General features: G+C 39.5%; 1 pseudogene; it reads left to right on the top strand.

Annotated features, from left to right (window-relative positions):
- Positions 1–789: 789 nt before the first annotated feature.
- LOC137758946 (serine/threonine-protein kinase MARK2 pseudogene) lies at positions 790–16,726 on the top strand (annotated as a pseudogene).
- The last annotated feature ends 1,423 nt before the right edge of the window (positions 16,727–18,149 follow it).

Genomic DNA, 18,149 nt, shown 5'->3' with positions numbered 1-18,149 from the left:
TCTACAATAGTCATTGACCATCTTCTGTGTGCTAAGCAGGGTTCTAAGTGCCATAGGTACATCAGTGAACAAAACAGACAAAACTACCTGCTTTCATGGAGTTTGCATTCTTCTCAGGGGAGACAGACAATAATCAATAAACATAATAGTAAGTCATATAGTATGTTAGATGCTGATAAGTGCTATGGAGAATAACAGAACAGAGAGGAGCATTGGGGGCAATAGGGAAGGGTTTGCAATTTTAAGTGGGAAGGTCAAGGTAAGCCTTAATTGAGAAAGACTTGTAGCTAAGCAGGGAGTGAGACATGCAGATTTCTGAGAGAGGAGCATTCCAGGTATGACTGGCATTTTGAGGAAAAGAGAGGAAATTTATGGAGCAGAATGATCAAGTAGAAAAGTAAAAGGAAATAAAGTCAGCCGGGTAATAAGGGTATGAATTAAGTAAAGCCTTTTACTTTAAATAAAATTAAAGTTAAATAAAAACTTTAGCTTTTACTCTGAGTCAGATGGGAGGTCAATGGAGCTTTTTGAGCAGAAGAGTAGCGTGATCTAACTTATATGTTTTAACAGTATGACTCTGGCTGCTGTTTGAGAATAGACTATGGGGATAAGCAAGAATGGAAGCACAGAGACCAGTAGGTAGGTTTCCACAATCACACACATCAGAGATGATAGAAGGTTGGACTAAGGTGGTAATAGCAGAAGTGGTGAGAAGTGGTTAGATTCTAGATATCTTTTGAAGATAGTACCTCCAAGATTTGCTGATGCTTTGGATGTGGGTATGAGATAATGAAGGAAATCAAGGATGATAAAAGTTTATGGTCTAAGCAATTGGAAGATTGGGAAAGATGTGAATACGGCAAGTTTGTGGGAGGAAGATCAAGAGTTTCTTTTGCACAGGTTGGGTTTGAGATGTCTATTAGACAGCCAGGTGAGGATCCCAGACACAGGAGCTCAAAGATGGGGTACTGAGCAAAGGATATAAATTTGCACACTGACAGCACATGCAGCTGCTTAAAGCCATGAGATTGGACAAGCACCTCTAGAAGAGGAGTAGAGATTGCTAAGACTGTGCCCGAAGCACTCCAATAAGAGGTCAGGGAGAAGAGGGAGAACCCCCAAAAGAGAATGAGAAGGAGCAACCAGTGAGGTAGAGGAGAACCAAGATCTGACCAAGCAAAACAAATCATTCTATTTGTTCCTCTATGGCAAAATTAAATTTTGGAGATTTAATCAGTAAAATATTTTACTTTTGTTTCTCTTTGTCAGAGCGTGATGTTCTCCCCTTCATCACTGTTCTGTTTAAACAAGATCTTGGTCTTCTTCCTCTCTGGGAAAGGTGGACACAGAAGAAACACAAAGAAAGATAAAGGTCAACCTTAAGTTTCCAAAAGCAAAAGTCCTAACATAAATGTTTTGTCGGAAACAACTGTTTAGGTACTTTTTTATTGACACAATGAGAAGAAAAAAAAACTTCTCTGGGCACTGGGCAAGGAGAAGAGTTAAAAGGGATGCAAAAGATGTGAACACTTCCAAAGAGCTTTTACTTCCAGTTCTATCGCTTATTGGTGTATGACTTAGGGGAGGCATTAAGTTTTATAGGTCTCATTTTCCCCATCTCTGCGAAGGAGCCCTGCATTTGGCCCCTTCCTGTGCAGTCCAAAAATGAGGGGATGATAGACAGACAGACAGGCTGTCTGTCTGTCATGCACAAACACCAGATAAGTCCATGATACCACATGAGCCCTTCAGAACTTGGATGTCCTAGAGATAAGGAAGGAAAGCAGAAAATCCTGACTTGACTTAGTACAGCTAGAATGAACTAATATTGTGTTTTCTGCTATCAAGAATAGTCTCAAAAATGAGACAAATGGGATCAAAACCTAAAGTGACTTTTTTTGCACAACTAACTATTAACTCCACACCTTTACTATTACTAGCCTTCAAGGTTCACTTCACATTTTCTCTCTTCCACGAAGACCTTCTTGATAGGCCCACCAGGCTATGTTATTCACTCGACACTCAGCACACAAAGTCTTGCATTGTTAGTTAGCTTTTCTGAATATAGCTTATGTCACCTCCTTGAATTCATCAATACTTTCAATTCAACAAGGCTTTTTTAGAGCACTGTATAGAATTGCTTTCAGCCACAAATAACAATGGATATGGCTTGCACAATTTCACAATTTAATTCTGTTTCTGGCAATTTCAGGACTGACGCAGAGGTTTACCATTATCAACCGGTACCCAGACTCTCTCTACCTTTCTGATCTGCGGTCCTTACCATATTATCTTTTATTTGGCCTTCTTTTTTTCAAGCAATATGGCTGATTTAGCTGCACACATCACATCTTCACACAACCAAATTTAAGACCAGAGGAAAGAAGCTAATCTCCTTACCATCTCTTTTTATTCAGAAGCAAAAGCCGTCCCAGGAGACTTCTCCTTATACCTAATTAGCCACAGCTTGGTCACATGGCCACACCTAAACCTCCCTAGCAAATAGGAATTTCCAAAGTAGGTTTAGACCCTGGACTCTGGAGTGGTTCATTATTTCCAGAGTATGTTGTAGCCTGAACAAAATTGGGGGTGGGGGAGTCTGTAAACTTAGGAAGAAGTAAGAAACAGCTGCTATGTAAGCAGCTAACAGTGTTTGATACAAGCACCATGTTCAAGGCATCCTTCTATTCCCTGTTTAGAATATAAAAATGAGTTAGGCAACTACAGGTTATGAGCCCAGTGGTTAGGTACACAGATACTGGATCCAGACTGCCACAGTTCAGCCTGGTTCCTTTACTGACTAGCTGTTTGTCAGTAGATGAGTCACTTACAAACCTTGCAGCTTCAGCTTCCTCAACTGTAAAAAGGGGGTAATAATAATACTGACCTTAAAGGATTGCTGTGAGCATAAAATGAGGAGACATACATAAAGCGCTCAGCATGGAGTATAGCACTCAGTAAGTAAATAGTCAGTGTTAGCTATTACTACTATTTGTCTATTCTCCATGGTAAGCAAATAACATGCTAGGTGCTCTTAAAGGTACTGGGACCCAAATGAGATATGATCTCTGCTCTCCCAAAACTTGCCTTTCCCTGACCCCAAGCCCACTCCTCAGGTTAACCACTCTTGATAGTTTGATGTCTACCCATGTATGTGGATACCCCTCATTTATTTTTATTAAAATGCTATCATATTATCATTCATTCATTCAATAAATATTTACCAAACACTTACTATATGCCAGGGACTGTTCTAAGAGCTGGAAAAACAAGTAAATGAAACAGGTTCTTCAGAAGCATGGTCTCTTCACAATAACGTTTTCTTCTCAGCCTTCTTAAAGATCTACCTCTTTCTTATTAATAGCTTTCTGCTATCCATTACATGATTCTGCCAAAATGCATTTAACTATTCCTTTTTTAACAGACATTACGGTTCTACTTTTCTACCATTAATTACATGCAAGATCTTGATGAACTTCCTTTAAATGCATCCTACGAACACACATAGGAGTTTTCTGTTGGCTAGCTTCCTGAAGTAGCTTGCTATATCATAATTTTTCCCTTTTCTCAACACTCGGTACGGTGTTTTACACGCAAAGGGTGTTTCAACAACATATACTCAGTGATCATTCTCCACAACCGTCCCTACCTGATCAAGAATCCCTTGAACTTTCTGCATGACTTTTTTTTACATTTCAATGAGAGACTGAATTCTTGCATTGAAACAAATAAAAATGTAAAACCCTAATTCTATTTTGTAGGATTTAAGTTATAATTCACTCCAATTTATTAAAAGACTGCTTTGGGGCTTTCCCACCAACAACGTGGCATTTTTAATATGTTCTCATTATTAATTTTTTTAAAAACTGTTCTTTTAAGGAACAAATTTTCAAACTGGCTTTTGAAAGGGTCCCCAGAGAACTGCTATGAATTGCTACTGACGTGAAGAAAACCAAACATTTACCATGTGGAATTATCATCTGTATATCCACAGGAGCCCTTCCCGGAGGCTCTCTGGGGACCAGCGCCCCTGAATTGCATTTACACTATGTGACGAACAGCAGGGAAGATGTCTTCTTCTGTGTCTTGCCCGTCTGATGTGGGCACCAGTAAGTGACAAACGAGCACAAATGGTCTGTTTGTGTTGAATGGGATCGATGTGGGCTATCACTTATTAAAGCGCTTATTAAATGTGCACTTTTTTACATGTGTGTTATTTAATTACAAAGGGGAACGGAACTTCAAAGGCATGCACGCTGCAATTTTGTAAAATTACATGTAGGATCAGTCAGTGATGGCTATGAAGGGGCAAAAAAATGTCATATTTCAGTAATCTGTGAACTTGGAGGATAAGAGGATGTTTGAGAGTGAAGAAAACAGCAAAAACTGCTTAGGTACATAAAAGTTCAAATGTTCAGGGGGGAAATGAACCTGAGTGGCTTAGAGCATTTTTTCAAACTTTTTTGACTGCAACCCACAATAAGAGGTACATTTTATGTCATGACCCCATGCAGACACACATATACGTGCCACACACACATGACAAATGAAAGTTTCATAAAATAATACCCTTACTACATGATATTTTCCATCTTATTCCATCTATTTCCATTTTTAATGAGGTTTTTGACCCACTAAATTGATTTCAGGACTGACTGATTGAAAGTTTATTATTATTGATGGTCAGTAGCTATCCACGATAATTAGGGGGAAAAAGTCAACTTCATGAAAGATAGGAAACTCAGGAACATAATTGTCACATACCTCAAGTTTTAGAGTCACAAAGACCTGGGTCTTAGTCCTAGCTCTATCACTCGTCTATCACTTGGGAAAGGTGCTTAAGTTTCATAAGCCTCCATTTCTCTATCTGTGAAATAGGGATAATAATGGTATCTATTATATGATAGGCTCTCAAATGATAGCTACCATCACCAACATCAGGAGGGAGATGATGATGGTGATGTACTCACTCAGCTTGAAATATGTCCCAGAAATGTGAACATAATCCAGGGGAGAGCAAGCCCTACAAAATGCAAGAAACTTCTGTGGTGGTATCATTCTATTTACGAATTATACAGTCACCCAAATAAAGGTTTTCTAGAAAAAGAGTGATCGTGTTTTCCAAATCCTAAAAGGCACAGTTTATAAGATAATGCTAAGACAAGTACATACACAGGTATGTTCATTCATACCTATTCACTATTCACAGCACTATTCACAGCAGCCAAAAGGTGAAAACAGCACAAATGACCATCAACAAATGAATGGACAAACACACGGTGGAACATTATGCAGTTGTAAAAAGGAATAAAGTACTGAAACATGCTACAACATGATCCTCCAAACCATGCTGAGAGAAAGAAGCCAGACAAAAGTCACATACTGTATGATCTCATTTATATGAAATATCCAGAATAGATAAAGCCATAGAGACAAAACACAGATTGATGGTTGCCAGGGGGTGAGGGGAAGGAGGAGAGGGAGAAAATGCTCAATGGGTCGCCAGTTTTACTTCAGAGTGATGAAAATGTTTAACTAGACAGAGGTGGCAGTGGCACAACATTATGAATGTACTTGCTGTCACTGAATTGTTTGCTTTAAAATGGTTAATTTTATGATATATGACTTCCATCTCAATAAATTATTTTTCATAAATGAGAATGCCTAGTACATAGGAAGAAACCCAATAATTATTAGGAAATTTTATTACCAGCTCCCTTCATATAAATGTAATATTATTATTACATTGTTATTCTTAAAAGATTGGTACAATCCAGAGGCATTAAGTCTGTCTTAATAATATTCTGACTAAAAAAAAAAAATTCACAGATTCTCCTCAAGAGACAGAAAGAGAAGGCAGCATCTAAAGAAAGCAATGTACTTAATAACATGCAAAACTCCCGCAAGAGCCACACAAATAGATGGAAGACGGAATACCCAGTCAAACTTAAATGCAAAAACATGACACAGACCTAAAGGAAGAAAGTCGATATTCATGAATATTTTTAAAAGGCAAACTTACTTATTGAATCTGGAGATGATACCTGTAAATGGGGAGACCACTCTCATGGGACCAACAAGCTGGAGGAGAAAAAGAGAGAGAGAGAGATTAAGAGAAAATACATTTTTTCAATTTTTTCTTATTGAGATATATTTGACATACAACGTTTTGTAAGTTTAAAGTACAACATATTGATTTGATATATTTATATTGCATTATAATTACCAATGTAGCGTTAGCTAACACCTCTACCCAGTCTCATAATTATCATCTCTCCTAGTGTTGGGAACAATTGAGATCTCATCTCTTGGCAACTTTAATTTTTTTTTTAGTTTATAATAGAGTTTTGTGTCTATAATCACTCTACTGTATATTAGGTCTCCAGGACTTACTTATCTATTAGTTGCACACAATAAAAAATTAATAGGAGCAATGTGACACCCTATTATTTAGGACTTAGGAGCTATACATTAAAAAAAAAAAAAAAGATGTGGGGTTTCAATTAAAGAACTGCTGTGTGGCTGCTTAAAAAAAGAAGCAAAGTTAGATTTCACTGATAGAAGTACTGTGCCCATATCCAAAGAAAGGAAGATAACAGTCCCACTACAATCACTGTTCCGAGTATCACATTTTAAGAGAGACACTGATCTACTATAATATATTCAAAGGAGAACACATTTGGTTGGCAAATGGTCTAGGAAAATATTCCAACAAAAACTGGAGGGATATTGCCTAGTGGAGAGAAAGCAAAGAGAAATACAATACAAAGAAGCTTAGGGGTCACATTCTAAATGAACAAATAAGAAATGAAAAAAATTACAGTGAAAATTATCTATTGAAAAAATCCTCACAAACAACAATAATTTACTGTATAGCACAGGGAACTATATTCAATATCTTATAATAAACTACAATGGAAAAGAATAAAAAAAAAAGAATATAGATGTATACATATATATATGTATTGCAATGTAACTGAATCACTTTGCTGTACACCTGAAATGAACACAATATTGTAAGTCAACTATACTTCAATTTTAAAAAATCCTCTAAACCACCTATAGAATACATATATATAATATATATATATATACACATATACTTTTGTTTGTACACACTGAAGTTTGAAAACCTCAGAGGGAACAAACAAAAGGAAAGTATCTATGCAACTGAACGGGCTTCAAATCTTTAGGATAATTTATCAACTCAAGAAGTGAATGGGAGTCTGTATTAGTTTCCTAGGGCTGTTGTAACAAAATACCACAGACTAGAGGGCTGTTGTTTTACAGAAATGTATTACCCCCACAATTCTATGCAGATGCTAGACATCTGAAATCAATATGTCAGCAAGACCACACTCTCTCTGAGACTTTGGATGGACTCCTTCCTTGCATTTTCCTAGTTTCTTATAGTGGCATCAATCCTTGGTGTTCCTTGGCCTTGTAAAAAATTAATAAACAGAAACCTCAATTAAATAGAGTCAGGAGACCAGAAGGGGGAGCTCTCGTGCCCTGGGATGATAGCAGAGCCCAAGAGGAGGAAGAAAGACCTCCTCTTCTCTCCTGGCAACAACTCAGCCAATGAAAAGCTCTTTGTTTTTCTGGACTCTTTGTTTACTATAGCCCTCCAAACTTCCTTTTCCCCTCTATAAAAAAGCTGTCCTTCCCTTGCTGTGCTGGGACTTGCACATGACTTGCCATGGTTGTAGACCCAAAACTGCAATTCTTTCCTGATCCTGAATAAACTCGTTTTTGCTGGAGAAATAACTGGCAGTCTATTTGTTTTAGGCCAACATCCTGCAGCTGCATCACTCAAATCTCTGCTTCTGTTGTCATGTGACATTCTCCCTGTGTGTCTCTGTCTTCACATGGCACTTTCCTTTTCTTATAAGGACACTAGTCATATTGGATTAAGGCCCACTCTAATAATTACATCTTAACTTGATTATATCTGCAAAGGTCCTACTTCCAAATAAGGTCACATTCACATATACCTAGAGTTAAAACTTATCTTTTCGGTGCACACAATTCAACCCATAATAGAGGAATAAGCAAAATAGATTCTAAAGTAAATTTGCACACAGCAAGGTGTCCACCATTAGGTTTCATAGTAAGCCCTTATAATATCAACAGATGTTATAGATATGTTTGTTGATGTGATAATTAATGTTTGCTAGACTTCCATCTAAATTTTCCTTGTTGCAACCCACATGCATACTGTATGAAACTCTGAAAACTTTGGAAAGTTTTGGGAAGGAACTTGGCCAGCTGTTTTCTGTCTTTCTAAATTGACATTCTTCTGTGCTGGCCCCAGTAACCAGCTTTACTTTCCTGCCCTTGGGCAGCTTTCTAGGGAGGTCAGGTTCTAAAGCCACCAGGTAAGTACATTCAGGTGAGATGGAACGGTCTTGGCCTCACTACTTAATAGCCACAGGCCTCAGTCACCTCATATATAAAGTGGAAGCAGTAACATACCCCCTCACAAGGTCACTGTGCATAAGTGAGGTAATACCTGTGAGAAGTACACTGAGAACAAATGCTGGTCCCTTGCAAGTGCCCAACAAATGGCAGCTATGTTCATTGTAATTATTTAAACAAGCTCTATTGTGTGAAAAGAGATTTAGTGAATTCTACAGTGATTTTAAGTGAATTCTTACTTCCAGTAGTAAGTAAGCAATTACAGGGATCCATAAATGGTCTGGTCTGCTTTGCAAAACAGAGTTCCCCATTGACAGATATGTGTAAACAGAGGCTGTACCCATCTGTCAGGGATGCCACAGGGTGTTTGCTCTTATCTGAACATAGAGGGATAACACCTACCTTACAAGGTTATTGTAAAGACTAAGAAAATCACAAAGGAAAAAGGTGTGACCCAGTAGTTGAAATATAGCGAGGTGTTCAGGGGGTGGTATTACTAATCACGTCTGTTACTAGGTCATTGTTAGAGAAGATTCTTGCCCAGAACAGAAAAATCAGTCAAAAGACTCCCTTCCAACTCTCAGCTGACATAGTTTTACGGGAAGACGTACTGCTGAGTATATTTTCTAGTTTATTTAATATCTGCCTTGTGAGTAAAGAAATAAATCTAGGGGTCTAAGCGCTGAGATTTTGAGGACTCATAAAAATGTTTATTCTGAGATATTCATGGCAGCATTGTTTTTAAAAAGTTAAGACTGAGAAATAATTAAAACACACAAAGTTAGAGAACTGGATAAATAAAGAGTAGTACATGACTAAGAACACAGGCTCTGGAGTCAGCCGGCCAGGTCTGAAGCTCCACTCAGCCTTTGACAAGTTAAACTCTCTCAGCCACGCTTTACTTTTATTCAGAGAGTGGTTGTGAGAATTAAAGCAGGTAAAGCATTTAGCATAGCACCTGACATAATAACAAGTCTTCAAGTGATGGTGATGATGATGGTGGTGGTGATGCCACCACCATGAAAAATAATGCTGTGGGTCTATCTTTTCTTGCTTCATAAATAAAACTAGTATATGTAGCTAAATTTTTTTTAAGTAGGTCATACAATAGAGAAACGACAATACACTGACCCAATGATGAAAATTAGCATTACCAATGGTCATTGTGTACCTCCAGATGTGATATGCTAAGACAGATATGACATCACCAAGTAGAATTCTGACCAGGAATACATAATCTGAGCATAGTCAAAAGAAGCAACTGGGCTTCCCTGGTGGCGCAGTGGTTGGGAGTCTGCCTGCCAATGCAGGGGAAACGGGTTTGAGCCCTGGTCTGGGAGGATCCCACATGCCACGGAGCAACTAGGCCCGTGAGCCACAACTACTGAGCCTGCACGTCTGGAGCCTGTGCTCCACAATGAGAGAGGCCACGGCAGTGAGAGGCCCGCGCACCGCGATGAGGAGTGGCCCCTGCTCGCCGCAACTGGAGAAAGCCCTCGCACAGAAACGAAGACCCAACACAGCCAAATATAAATAAATAAATAAATAAATAAAACTTCTTAAAAAAAAAAAAAAATGTATAAGTTCTCAGCCCTGGTTGCATGTTAAAATCACCTGGGGAACTTTAAAAAAAAAAAAAAAAAGCAACAAATAAACCCAAACTGAGGAACATTCTATAAAATAAATGGCCTTTATTCCAAAATGTCAGTCATGAAAGGCAAAGAAAGGCTAAACACACAGTTCCAGATTAAAGGAGACCAAAGAGACATGACCACTCAATGCTATATGTGATCCTGGACTAGATTTTGGGCTAGAGGCAAAAAAAAATATTATAAAAAACATTACTGGGACAATTGACAAAACTGGAATATGAACCATAGATAAAAGTACTGTATTAATTAACTTCTAAATTTAATAACTGTACTGCGGCTATGTAAGAAAATATCTTCGTTCTTAGGAAACGGGCACTGAGGTATGATGAAATAAAGGGGACTCAGCCACGCGGCCTCCTGTCATATGGTCCAAAAAATTAAAAATTTTATGTATATGTGTACACATACACACACACATACAGAGAAAACAAGAGAGAGAATGATAAAGCAAATGTGGCAAAATGTCAAAAATCAGTGAATTTGGGTAAAGAGTATTTGGGTATTCTCTATACTAGCAATTTTCCTTAAGTTTAAAATTATCTCAAAGTTAGTTGTTTGTTTTTTTAATCTATAGAGAAGGGAAAGTACTGGGAGTAGAGATGAAAGAAAATTGGCCACAAATTGACCACTGTTGAATCTGAGTGATGAGCACGTGGGGTTTATTATACTCTTCTGCCTACTATTGTATATATTTTTAAATCAAGTCATAAGGTACCATGATAAAATGATTGTTTTGTAAAACGTCTGTGTGCTCATACATGTAATAGTGGCATATGTGTGCGCAAGTCTGTGTGCATGTGGGTGATTATGGTGTGTGCACATTTGTACACACACATGAATGTGAGCAACTGTGCACACATATGTACCAAAGACTATTTACCAAAGGGTCCAGAGTGCCTCTTTCTCAACAAGGCCACATAGAATTTGATCTTGAGAAACTTAACACACTCTTCCTCAACTTCCCTTCTGTAAAATGTGAATGACAGTAGGAACTACCTCCTCTGGTTATTAGTGAAGTTTAAACATGTTAATATATGTAAAATGCTTAGAACAATGCCTTACACTGCTTTTACTATTATTTTTTAGGTAGTAACATCATGGGTAATTTTTGCTGTCTCCTTTACACCTTTCCTTATTGTCCGAACTTCCTTTTTTACAGTAACTTCATAGTCTGGAAAAAAAAAAAAAAAGAACTTTTTTTATTTTAGCAAAATAACAGAGAGAAGGAAGGAAAGAAGGAAGGGAGGAAGGGATAAAGAGAGGGAGGAAAGAAAGGAGGAGAGAAGGGAGGGAGGGAGGGAAGATTTGCCCTCTAGGGCTAATTCCAATTTCCCCTGCAGCTGAACTCTTCATTGGATCATTTTTTTTTATAAATTTACTTATTTTATCTATTTATTTTTGGCTGCATTGGGTCTTCGTTGCTGCACGTGGGCTTTCTCTAGTTGCGGCGAGCGGGGGCTACTCTTCGTTGCATTGCACGGGCTTCTCATTGCGGTGGCTTCTCTTGTTGCGGAGCACGGACTCTAGGCGCGCAGGCTTCAGTAGTTGTGGCAAGCGGGCTCAATAGTTGTGGCTCGCGGGCTCTAGAGCACAGGCTCAGTAGTTGTGGTGCACAGGCTTAGTTGCTCTGCAGCATGTGGGATCTTCCCGGACCAGGTCTCAACCCCGTGTCCCCTGCATTGGCAGGCAGATTCTTAACCACTGCGCCACCAGGGAAACCCCCATTGGATCATTTTAATCGCTATTATTTGAATAAGACTTGAGGGGATTTTGTTTCCCCCCTGGAAAATTAAAAATTATTTTGTAATGCAAATGGTCCTTCTCTGGTGTATTTGTCCTATAATTAGGGAATTGGAAGTTTCTTAAAGGCAATGCAAACATGAGTGCCCATTCAGATAAGGGCAATCTTTTCTCTTTTCCTAATTTTAATTTTGAACATTTTTTTAAATATAAAAATAAATAAATAAATATATTTAAAAAAAAATAGTTACCCAGATCACTACATAATTACAAATGTGGTGTCATAAAGGAAGGTGTCACACCGTATATACTTCAAATTTACTTTTGATTATCTACTACTAGTAATAACTTTGACTAACACTGGTTGTGGTATTAATTAGGAGATTTCCAGTTGTGACAGAAACCCAACTGAAAGTAGCTTAAGAGAAAAAAGGAATTTATTGGTTCACCCTAGGCACACCCAGAAGCAGAAGCTTAAATGATAAATCCCTTTGAATTTCCAGACCCCACTTTCCTCCTCAGTGTTAATTTCTCAGGCAGCCTCTCTCAATGGGGCCAAAGAGATGGTTACTGGCAATCCAGGTATACAAGGATCTATAAAATTCTAGATCCAAGGGAAACAGAGATGCCCTCTGTCCCAAGGTCCCTGTATCAAACCCTTAAAAGAAGACCTGATTCGCCCAATTTGGACCATGTGCTCTTTCTGAACCAATCCTTCAGGCCAAAGGAATGAGTGCTCCCATTGGTCAGGCTGGATCCTATGCCCACGCATTGTGCCTGGGGGACTGGCAGGATAGATGCCATTCAAACTCTAAAGAATGGTTGTCATACCTGCGTAAGAGGTGTTCGATGGTCAAAAGCCATCTGGCCACCCCATGGCAGTGTCTGAAATTCTGCCTCTTCACAAAGCCTTCATAATAGAGTGCACACTCCGAACCAAATTCAGGCAGGTAGGGATAGAAGGCAGAGGCTTCCAGCTTCTAGCGTGGTCAGTGTCTTAGCAGGCTGAGTCCACCAGAGGTCAGGGCGGAGCACAAAGCAGGAATGGTCCAGGAGCTGGCTCTTCAACCCTGCTCAAATCAGCAGCTCACACCTCAGTCCCTGGGAACACTGAGACTGCAGTCACCAGAAACAAAACCCAGGCTGCAGCAAGGGACCAGATTTCCTTCAGAATTGGCTACCTAAGGGACAGGTCTAGACGGGAGCAGGGGCAGACAGGGAGAGAGAAGTGATTTCTAAAACATTCTATTCTGCAGCTGCACATGTTATGCTGAAGAAACACAGCTACAGTGCCCCAGAATCATGCAAAATGAAACACGAAATGTATCAGGACAGAATCGACCAGAAAAGCTAGATTCTGGTCTCTGCCACCGCCTGCCTCTCTCGACTCTCCTTCCACCACATTTCTGCCTGCTCACTATGTCAGCCACACTGATTGACTTTCTGCAATTCAATCATACCAAGCTTGTTTCCTCAGAGCCTTTTGCCTTGTGGTACCCTCTGCTCAGAGAGTCCTTTTCCTAGATCTTGTCCCTTCCTGTCAAGGAAATTTCATATGAAATGTTAGTACCCGTCTAAAGTAATGTCCCACCCAGTAGCACCAACACATCACCATGTTTATTTCCTTCATATCGTTCATCACCCTCTCAATATGGCTGTTAATTTGTTAACTTGTTGTTTTCCCCACCCCACAACAAAGCACAGGAAACTCAGGGACTTTCTTCTGAAGTTTATCCAGCACCCAGAATAGTGCCTCCTCAGAGCATAAGGGCCCAGGAAACATTTGATGAATGAACAAACTAATGAATGAGCCCCCGTTTCCCACATATAAAATGAGATGGTTAGATTATGCTATATTAGCAATGGCTACCATATATTGACCATATATTGCATGTTGGGCACATTGGTAAGGGCTGTGGGTAGCGCTGTAGATGGTTGACTTTATAGTTTTTTCAGCCCTAACAAGATCTCAAATATTCTCAGGCAGGACCTCAAATATCCAAAATGATGTTTCTGATGCCAAAATTCCTCACTTGGCCAATATTACTTTGGCTTCGTTCAGAACCTTTCAAACTAACTTTTTTGCTGCAGAAACATTTGCTCAAGTGAAATTTCACCTGGAAGCCCTATATGAAAAACAATTGAAAAAAAGTATGTGTATTAGCCCAATAAAAAAGCCTCCAACAAATTTCAGGAAAAGGAATCATAAAGACCATCATCAATGACCACAAGGTAATTGAGCTAATTGGGAGACATTTCTCTTGCAGAAGTATTCAAGCTAATAAATGAAGGGATGATAGATTTAGTATTTTGCTACTTGTCATGATTTAATGGATCTCAGCAATGAGCATGGAAGCCCACTAACCTCACAAAAAGAAAGACCATCAGCCTCCTGATAAAAGAACACACCACCATGCATGAAGGAGTCTCACCAAAAAGATCACATCTAAATCCCATCAGTCTTGCAATTTTAACTATCAATTTACAGGAAGTACAGAGGAACTTGTTAATGTACACCACAGGAATACAGTCAGGAAAATCCAAACAGTAGGAAATTAACAACATGAATTCGTCAAAAATAAATAACAAGAGGGGGAAGGAAGGAGATGGAGTAGAAAGTGACAGACTGAAAGAGGTTTAAATTCATATGAACCAATCACAAAATATAAATGATTTTTGGATCCTAATTCAAGCAGATAATCTGAAAAACCAAAATTTTCAAAATGCATAAGACAATTAAATTTTAACACTGACTAGATGATGGTATTGAGGAATCATTATTTTTAGAATGGCATTTAAGTTATATTTCTTATAGAGAGTATTTTTATTTTATAGATACAAACTAAAAAATGAATAAAATGAAAAAAGAAGTTAATAAAGAGACAAATTAAAAATCCCCACATATTTGGACATTTGAAAATACATTGAGCCAAAAATTATTACAACTTTTCAAACTAGAAATAAAAAAGCCATTGAAACATCATACAGGTTTTAATTTTTAATAATGTAAATATTGATAGCTATATCCATATACATGAAAAGCTGTTTGGGATTTTCAATAATTTTTTTAAGTCTAAAATGGTTCATCAGACAAAAAAAAAAAAAAAATGAGGAAACCACTGTGGAGTATCACTAACCATAATAGGTCCCTTTCTTGCTATGTCCTCATAAGGAGCCATTGTTATGGAATTCTAAGAACCTATACAAGTTCCTGGTTGGCCTAGATTTGTGGTCCTTCTAGCTTGGGAAGCTGGTTTTCAGTGACCTGAGGGACTTTGACCAAAGTTAGCTTGTTTTCTCCTTTACATTGCAGGCTGTCTGTATATTCCATTTGTTATTAATTTTTTTTTTGGTTTTCTTTTTTCTTACTTTTTCATTTTATTTTTTTCTCTTTTTTCTCTTTTTAATTTTTCTCACTGTTTTCCTTTTTTTTCTTTTTTTTTTTACTTAATATTTTTCTCTTTTTTCTTTCCCTCATTTTTTTCTTTTTTACTTATTTTTTTCTCATTTCTTTTTTTACTTAGTGTATTTTTATTTTAGTCTGTCATTGTGGTTGTTTTTTTTTTTTTTTGGCTGCATTGGGCCTTCGTTGCTGCACACAGGCTTTCTCTAGTTGCGGCGAGTGGGGGTTATTCTTCGTTGCAGTGCGCAGGCTTCTCATTGCGGTGGCTTCTCTTGTTGCAGAGCATGGGCTGTAGGCGCATAGGCTTCAGTAGTTGTGGCTTGCAGACTCTAGAGCACAGGCTCAGTAGTTGTGGCGCAAGGGCTTAGCTGCTCCATGGCATGTGGGATCTTCCTGGACCAGGGCTCGAACCCGTGTTCCCTGCATTGGCAGGCAGATTCTTAACTACTGCACCACCAGGGAAGCCCCTGCCATTGTGTTTTGATTCCATTATAAAGATCAGTTCATCAGGTAGTGTGAAAAGTGATTTTCTTTTGAGGTGACCTGGACCAATCTCACCAGCTTTTCCCAGGTTTAAGCTGATCTTGGGACACCTTGCCTTCAACCCCCACAGCGAATCTAACATGCTGCAGGGCTTTCCACCATCTCTGCTGAGGACGAGACCCATGCTGGCAACAACCAGCTCCTCAAGACCAACAGCAAGGGTACCTTTGCCAAGGTGAAGTTGGCCTGACACATCCTGACTGGGAAGGAGGTAGCTGTGAAAATCATTGACAAGACTCAACAGGATTCCTCCAGTCTCCAGGACTATCCCACAAAGTAAAATTCATGAAGGCTTTGAATCATCCCAATACAGTGAGGTTATTTGAAGTGATGGAGGCTGAGGACAAGACTCCTTGTCATGGAATATGCTACTGGAAGAGAGTACCTAGTGGCTCTTGGCAGTTTGCAAGAAAAAGTGATCCAAGTCAAATTCTGCCAGATAGGGTCTGCTATAAAGTACCAGCACCAGAAGTTTATTATCCTGGATGCTGACATGACCACCAAGATTGCAGACCTTGGCTTCTGCATCAAATTCACCTTTAGCAATAAGCTGGATACCCTCTGTGGCAGTCCCCTGTTATGCTGCCCTGGAACTCTCCCAGGGCCAAAAGTATGATGGACCCTCCATTGCTGTGTGGAGCTTAGGAGTCATCCTTTATACTGGTCAGTGGATCCCTGCCTTTGATGGGCAGAACTTCAAGGAGATATGAGAGGGAGTACTGGGCAAAATATACCATATTCTCTTAGACTTGTGCATGGAATATGAAAACCTGCTCAAGAAATCTTTCATTTTCAATCCCAGCAAGAGAGATACTTTAGAGTAAATCATGGAGGATTCATGAACGAATGTGGGTCATGAAGATGAGAAGCTAAAGCTTTATGTAGAGCCACTCTCTAACTACAGGACCCTGCAGACTGAGCTGTTGCATCCATAGGTTACACACAGAAAGGGATCCTACGACTCACTTAGGTTAATTGCAAAACACTGCAGCCCAGCACAACCTCCAGTGTGTCCCTGCGGCGTCCTCCTCCACCCAAAACTTTCGCAGCAATGCTGGGACCCCAGATGGAACAAATTTCCTCCACAGTTTATCCAAAGGAAATTCCCTACACACTGGGCAGTACATTTGGGATCAGCAGATTTTTGCCCCAATGTGATCCCAGCCTCTCTCTCGGGCAATAACCACAGCTAGCCCTGGGCCACTGACGGCTTCTTCAGCAAATTCTCCCTCAAGTTTATATGAAGGTATGCTTATTTCAGGTGTGCCAGAAGGAACCTGCATAAACCTGCAAGCAAACAGCATATGGAGATACTCAAAGCTAGGGAGGCCAAGCCACACACTGCACTTTACATGGAGTATGAAGATCACAAACTCCATGGAGTCCTTTAACATGCCATGAAAATTCAGCAAGGTGCTCGACACAAAAAGCTGCCAGTATGAGCTAAATAAGAAATGGTGCTACTGTGCATGCACGGCACCCCAGGGCCAAGAAGGCTTCCTGCAGTGGGAGGCGGAGGTGTGCAAACTCCCACAATGGTCCCTCAACAGGGTCATTTAGACACACAGCCAGCACCTCCATGGCCCTCAAAAGCATTGCCTCTAAAATAACCAAGGAGCTTAAGCTTTAAAAGGCTGCCAGATTTTTAGGGCAGTGAAACTACTCTATATGATACTCTTAACCATAGATTCATATCCTTGTACATTCATCTGTCCAGAAACATAGAATGTACAACACCAGGAGTAAATCCTAATGTAGACTATGGACCTTGGGTAATAATGACATGTCAATGTAAGGTTCATCAGTTATAACAAATGTACCAACCTGGTGGGGGATGTTGACAGTGGGAGAGGCTATGCATGTGTGGGGACAGGGAGTATATTAAATCTCTATGTTCCTCTTAATTTTCCTGTGAACCTAAAACTGTTCTTTAAAAAAAAAAAGTCTTTTTTTAAAAGGCTGCCAGGAACCACCTAGGAGACAGAAGGACGGGCCAGCTGGCTCCATCTGCCAGCCTGCCACCTAGCCCCACCCCAAAGGCAGTGACTGGACTGGTCTGTTTCCCCTGGGGCACTTATCCCCTTCCCTGCCCTTCTGGGTCTTTTCTTCCTTGTTTGTGAGAGAGGGCAGATTGTTCTCTAAAATAAAGATAAAAAACAACACTCTTCCTTCCTCCTTCCTCTTTCCTCTTTCTTCCTTTCCTTGTCCCTCCTCCTCCCCCTCTTATATTTTGGCCTACACAGAAAAAATTTGGTTACATACAGAGGGAATTGAGCAAATAGTTAAATACATCAAGGATAATGAAAACCAGGTTTCTCCATGGAAAAAGAGTTACAAATATGGAAAAGGATAGGATAGGATAGGATAGGATAGGATAGGATAGGATAGGATAG

The sequence above is a fragment of the Eschrichtius robustus genome, chromosome 2 (genome assembly GCF_028021215.1).
Source record: "Eschrichtius robustus isolate mEscRob2 chromosome 2, mEscRob2.pri, whole genome shotgun sequence".
Lineage (NCBI taxonomy): Eukaryota > Metazoa > Chordata > Mammalia > Artiodactyla > Eschrichtiidae > Eschrichtius > Eschrichtius robustus.
Note: the sequence above shows the minus strand (reverse complement) of the source record. Positions and strands in the feature narration are given on the sequence as shown.